We start from the raw sequence: 7,315 nt of genomic DNA on the forward strand, positions 1-7,315 counted from the left end.
TAACTCAGGATTAAACCTGACCCATAGACCCATGATGCATATTACGCCGATGAATTATGCGGGTTGCGTGATCAAATCATAGACAAGCGTCTGGGTAAAAATCGCCGAAATGTCTGGCTGCTCCGGGGCAATGCTTCAGGGCCCTGTTTCACAAATTTTTAACTTAAGATAAAATCCAAATTTTAGTAGATACTTCAATTTTGATTGGCTTAGCACTAAAATCAATCTAATATTATCCAATCAAATTACTGAAATTTGAATTTTATCTTAGTAAAATTTTCGTGAAACAGGCCCCTGTTCACATAGCCCAAGTAGCAGAGAGCGGTCACGGGGCTGTGGCTTCAAGCAAATTCATCCAGATCTATCCGAATCTCACTTCTTCTTCCCGAACTTCAATTCATTCCCAAGGGCCGCAGATGTGGGGCGGATGATGATGTCATCACATGACAAACAACCCTTTTCTGAAATATACCGGATAATCGGTGAAGCAAGTGCATTGATACCAAGGGGAATTGTGTCGGAAAATAATTATAACAGGTTTGATATAGATTGCATATTACTGAGAGAGGGGCCAGAAACTTTTCGGATACCGCTCATATCTTAACCTTAATTTTTTATTTTAACTAAAAGTATAATAAAATTAATCAGTGAATATTAAACTCCCAATAAAAAAAATTGAAAAGGAAATCCTTGGATGTCAACCGCAAAGTCATGCCCACCGACCCATCCGTCCTTTAAAGTTTTGTATCTTTAAAGGGTGTTTAATCTTCCTTTAATTTAATAAGGGTTCCATTAATATTTCAATGAATAGTTCAGAAGAAATTACTCCATTACAGGTTTACAGATATCGTGCTGTGATAATACCGCTGTGGCGGATATTTTTCTGTTTCTGTAATTTTGAGTGGTGTTTAATTGCCGTAAACATTCTGATTTATGACAGATAATTGGATAAGTGACACGAATTTTCATTTTTTTTTTCTGATCCAGTGTATAAGCTATAATCGTTTGTGTTTTATCACAGAGAAATCAACATCGATCCTTGGAAACTACACATGCGTAGTTCAGACCTGTAAAATATAAAGCCCTGAAGCGCAGTCGCGGTTGCACGTTTTCTGAAACTAAAATCACCCAGGAGACAATTATTGGCTTAGATATCGGGCGAGGAGAGGCTCGATCACACGGAATGATACTATTTAAGTTAAAAATAATTGGCTGATCTGACAATGATACTTGTTTATGGTTGTTTGGCTGTTGAATGTAAGATAAATTTATCACCAAATAGATCGGAGATTTTGAAGCAATCTCAACTTAAGTTTACCCAGGAATATAGATTGATCGGAGTGTATGGTTTTAACCGGTATTTTACGAAAAGATCAACCACAAGATGCTAAACCTAGGATTAAAAAGATTTTAATAAACATAATATTGGTGGCATAAAGCAGTACAACAATTCAACGGATCGCTTTGGTTGCTCTGACGAAACAATATTTAATGATTACTGGGTTACATACTTTCAGTAGAACAGTAACCTTGATGGAACAATCCCAGGACGGTTTCAATTAGATTCTGTGGTCTGACATTTTAGGAAAAACTGTAAATTGAGGTTTTGATACATTGCTGTTGATTGAAGAGTACAACGTTCACATTTGAAAGAGGCTACCACGAAAAGAAAAGCTCTAATTAGGGTTTGTGTTCCGATAGTTTGTGAAAGATCATAAATTAAGGTTTAAGGGTGTTCTTCTTCATTGACTTGTGAATTGTTTAAAGAGAAATTATCAAGGATAGTTCCAAATTTTTAACCACTCAAAAGATTGTTGTCCGATATTTTGTCAAGGACGGTTAAAGTGGCTATTTTGTTCTTTATCAGAGTGTCTTGTTGATCTTTGAGAAATACATTCACGAATAGTTTGCATCCAGAATAAAATGTAACCACTTTTATGTTGACAAAAAAATCTGTGCATTAACCTGAATAGATGGTTATGAGGTGTTTAACATATTGATTATGAGGTGTTTAACATAAACCTAACGTTACTCTGATTACAATGCTGTCGCTGTATTTAATTGTAGCTGTTGCAGCTTCGCCGCTGGTGTCGTCTTCAGGCAATTACAGACAGGGAAGAGCATTGCGCAGGCATGTGTATGACGATAAGAACATAAACACCAATAACCTAGAGATAGCCGATAGCCCAAAAACCTTAACCGCCTGTCATCTACATTGTGTAGAAAATGAAAAATGCGTATCGTATTTTTATTTAAGTCATAATCAGACCTGTCGTCTGCACAGTATTGCATTTCAAAATACAACTCACGCTGTTGCTTTGGCTGGTTCGGCTTATTACCAGATTTACGAAGGTAAGAGCATGCAATTATTTATTTTCTGGAATTTTTTAAGTTAAATAATACGGTATGATTGCCACACATACCGCAAATAATTTATACAAATTCAGCAGTTTTTTTTAATAGTTTATTGTTATCAGAAACTGCATTTACCTTCATTATTCTAAAACTTCTTTCAAATTCTTCATTTTTCCTTATAAATTCTTTCAAATTCTATATTTTCCTCGAGAAATTGCTCCTTGAAATATGTCCCAATAACTTCTTTCAAATTCTATAATTTTCTCAAGATATTGCTCCTTGAAATGACAAATGAGTGTTTATATAAATATCCAACCTAAAGCCGTGGGTCGCCTTCTGCATGTTTCGTACAATATCTAATTTTTCAGGACCTATGAAAAGACTTATACTTGGCGCTGATTGCTTACATAGAGTAAAGACAAACGACAGCCCTTTAAATTAGTTAAAACGGCCTTAACTTTTAGTCAAACCAGCTATAGATTGATCATAGCGGCCAGAAAAATGACCAATAAAATAATTTTATTATTTAACCCTAATCCATTGATATCTTACACAAAGTTTGACCAAATTGTGGTCGATTTGGCCAAAATGAATTTTCGCCGTATTTGTTGTGTCCGTTTTAACCTTGTCCTGTTCATGGTGTCTGCAGAGCCCAGGAGATGCCGTGTGTCGCATTTGTTTTGGGTTTTTTTGGAGGGGGATGGATGGCCGAATGGTTAGCACGTGCGCGCTGTATCATAAGGCCTGTCATTAAGTCAACTGGGGTGGTTTCGAATCCTTGGTTGTACGTGACAAGGAGCAGGGCCGCCTGTCTAACCTCGTGGGTTTTCTCCGGGTCCTCCGGCTTCCTCCCACTGCTAAAGACCCTTACGAGCAAGCGAATTATTGAAATAAAATTAAACCATATTAAATATGTTAGTCCCGAAATGACCTTGTTTGTGTCGAGTGGACGGTAAACCCCATCTCTCTCTCTCTCTCTCTCGCAAAATTTTCAGTTTACCAAGCTTTGTAAATACTAAATGAAAGGAATGGAAGCATTTTTGTTATTGTATTCCTTTTAGAGATACGGGGGGTTGGAGGCTGAATGGTTAGCGTGCGCGCGCTGTATCATAAAGTCTGTCATTGAGTCGACTGGCGTGGTTTCGAATCCCCGGTTGTACGTGGCAAGGAGTAGGGTCGCCTGTCCAACCTCGTGGGTTTTCTCCGGGTCCTCCGGTTTCCTCCCACTGCTAAAGACCCCTACGCGCAAGCGAATTATGTAAATAAAATTAAACCATATGTTAGTCCTGAAATGACCTGGTTTGTGTCGAGTGGACGTTAAACCCCATTTCTCTCTCTCTCTCTCTCTCTCTCTCTCTCTCTCTCTCTTTTAGAGATACAATTTTCACATGCATCAGTTCGCAAGAAATTCACACTCCCTCAAATACCGATGAGTGTTATTATCATAGGGGCACGACTTGGATTCAACTTTCACAAAATATCATTTCACTGATATTGCTTTGCAATAGAAAAGCCAGCTACGTTAGTATGTTCCCTTGCTTGATGAAGTCCACATACATGAAGCATTACCATAATATTTTATCCATTATTTACATTTGCCGACTTTTGTTATCAATCGCACTAGACTTACTACGTTTTAGATTTCGGAAGCTAAAATTCGAACTTTTTTTGTTTTCTTTTCTTTTATTTCATATCTCTATTTTGAATTTAGATAAATAATTTCTATTTTGAATTTTGTAAATTAGTTTTGAATTTTGTAAATTCATTTTGAATTTTGTAAATTCATTTTGAATTTTGTAAATTCATTTTGAATTTTGTAAATTCATTTTGAATTTTGTAAATTCATTTTGAATTTTGTAAATTCATTTTGAATTTTGTAAATTCATTTTGAATTTTGTAAATTCATTTTGAATTTTGTAAATTAATCTAAATTAATCCTTAATTTACTTTTGTAAATTTCTCTAAATAAATCTTTAATTCTGTAAATCAATCGTTAATTTTGTAAATTAATCTTTAATTTTGTTTTATTAATCTTTAATTTTTGAAAATCCAAAATATGAAAATTGAAATTAATCTTTAAAATTGTTAAATCAAGTGTAAAATTGAAAATCAAAATAGAAGATCAAAACAAAAAGAAATAGTAAGTATTTGAGCATCCGTATATACGTGCTATTATCTGAAACCATTTATTTATTTAATTTGGTTCCACTATTTAGATTGGTGTTTACCGGATGATGGGCATATTTTGTACCGACCCCAAAGAGTCTGTTACAAGTTTTACACGAATCTAGAACATAATTACAACGATGCTATGGCATTTTGTCAAGGAAAATCAGAAGAACTGCTGACTGTACGAAATGCTGATAAACATGGCCAGATTACCGAATTCTTGAAAGATTATTTCAAAGGATACAGTAAGTATTGTTCTATTTATTTTATATCAATTATATATGATGACAACTACGGTTTTAAAACTAAATTTTCGAAGGGTCCTCGTTTAAGCCTTTGTGACGTCATAAAGTCTACCAAACTCTGTCAATGACATGATGTGTCTGAGCTTAACTACCGTCATGTTTTTTAAATCGGTCAAAGAATTCATTTTATATTATGTTTTGCATTAACTGTTTAAAATCGTATCCCTACAGTTCTGGTTCATGAACGCAATCTTTACTTTTGTGTGACGTTTGAACTCGGGCTTGTAGAAAGCTTAACAGAATTTGATTCTAGTAGCTCTTATCGCTATCTATTGCTTAAATACAGAAATAGGTCTACCATCTCCTTTAAACTTCCACCAAGTTCAGCTTTGAACGCAGCAGATTTAGGACTACACATGTATATGTCAATAATGCTTCTCTAATTTTAGAAAATAGAACCAGGGCCCTGTTTCTCGAACTCTTAACTAAAGATAAAATCCAAATTTTAGCAGATACTTCAAGTTTGATTGGTTAAGCATTAAAATCAATCTGATATTATCCAATCAAATTACTAAAATTTGGATTTAATCTTAGTTAAAATTTCGTGAAACAGGCACCTGGTCTGTGGCGTTGTTGTTTTGATTATTTTGAGGGAGTACTTAACATAAATATAATGTTTCCTACTACTTATAACACTATGTGATATATAACGAAGACAAATTTTTTGATTGCTTATCCTATTCACCACCAGCGTACTATCATAATAGTTCATTAATATTGTAATTCCAGATATCCATAACAAATAAAGCATTATACTTTAAAGTGTAGCACAATCAAAATCGTGTTCTGTATCTCAGCGCAAATGGTTTCGAACAGCACACAGGTTGGGCTACTCTAGATCCTTAGTGGGTATCATGACCTTCACCTCACTATGGCTGTATTGCACGGACATTCTGTGAAGAAATATGCATAAAAAGCATTTCGATTTGCATTTTGGTGTTCACTTTGAAAGTCCATAGTTGCTAATTGCGGCTACAGTATGGCGGAATGGTGTGGGGGGGGGGGGGGGGGTCTCTATTTTGAACGACCGCGTGATATAGTCCTGACATGCGCATGGTTGAATGGCGAGCTTGAGTAGCCTTTCTATAACTATACTATATGGGTAGGCCTAATTTTTTGTAATATAAATTTAGTTAATTTGTTTTTATTGGCCTTCTGTCTTGTTGCTATTTTAATACTTCTTTGTCTCTTTTAGGTGTACCTTGGTCTGAATTTTCTAAGTTTTTTATATCCGCCAACAATAACACTGGAACACTGCTCTGGCCCGATAACACGCCCGTCATCTATACTGATTTTGCCACTGGTGAACCCAGCAATGAAGCTGAAAACTGTATAACACTGTATCATTTATATTGGTTCAAATGGAATGACGCGCCTTGTGATTCTCTAAGCGACATTATCTGTGAGCATTACGAACCATGAGAAGCCCAACAACTTTAGATGGTAATAATGTTTTGTTTTTTGATGCTATACAATGTATTACAAAGCAATAATTTGAAAAAAAAATAAACGAAACGAAATTAAATTTTAATTTAAATTGAATCGGGATGGTTTGGTTATCTTGGGCTTTATTTATTATTAAACGTCGCTTTGCAGACTAATTCCTAATTGTTCTACAATTGCTTGACTTTATGGGGTTTTTTGGGGGGATTTTCTTTGCTCCGAAATAAGTCCTACATTAAATTGTTTTTACATTACAAATTTAATATCTCATGGTTTTTTTTATATCGAGTGATGGGTGTAATTACGGAAGCGTATAGGGGTCATGCAAAATTTTGTAGAAGACCTCGAGATCCTGCGATCCTGTGATACTTTCTCGAGATCTCAATTTAATTTTCTCGAAATCCCCTAATAAATTTCTCGAGAATCTCCCATCCTGCGTTAACGATCTCGAGAATTCGAGTTAATGTTCTCGGGATCTTGCCATCCTGTGTAAATTTTCTCGAGATCTCGGGTATTTTTATGTGTGCGCGTAGTTTTAACGTATTCTCAGCGCCCAACAACCTGTTGTTTCGGAGTTTACCCCCCCCCCCCCCGAACACACACACACTTTCCCGAAAACCTTAATAGCAGGATAGAGCCTACAGTTTTTAACGGTTTTGTTTCAAATTTTGTGTTTTAACAGATTTTCGATATTCAGTGTTCCGCGACAAGGATAACCCCTGTTAATTTTCAGCAATATAAGATTTCTGTCCCAGAGAGATAACAAGCACGCGAACACGATAGAGATTAGATTTCTTGATAAATGCTAGACCATTATACAATTTATTAATCAACCAAGTTTTCCTTTCGAATAATCTGCTGTTGATGCATAGATGCTGCGTGGGCGTATCTCCACACTTTGCGTGACTATCGTTAAAATTTCTTTTGAATCATTAGTGTCACAAGCAGAGGAACCCTATTTATTTTCGGCGAAACAATGAACCTTATTGATTTTCAGCGCTCCCTGAAGTTTTGTTATGGCGTTATTCCTATTTTCCGGTAAA

At 35.5% G+C, this 7,315-nt stretch overlaps 1 long non-coding RNA gene across 1 annotated transcript; it reads left to right on the top strand.

The window, feature by feature from the left end:
• Positions 1–1,123: 1,123 nt before the first annotated feature.
• LOC126832042 (uncharacterized) lies at positions 1,124–6,163 on the top strand. The gene is made up of 3 exons (XR_007684491.2): positions 1,124–2,352; positions 4,572–4,769; positions 6,025–6,163. It is a non-coding gene; the product is annotated as an uncharacterized LOC126832042 (long non-coding RNA).
• The last annotated feature ends 1,152 nt before the right edge of the window (positions 6,164–7,315 follow it).

This window comes from Patella vulgata, chromosome 9 (genome assembly GCF_932274485.2).
Source record: "Patella vulgata chromosome 9, xgPatVulg1.2, whole genome shotgun sequence".
Taxonomy (NCBI): Eukaryota; Metazoa; Mollusca; class Gastropoda; family Patellidae; genus Patella; species Patella vulgata.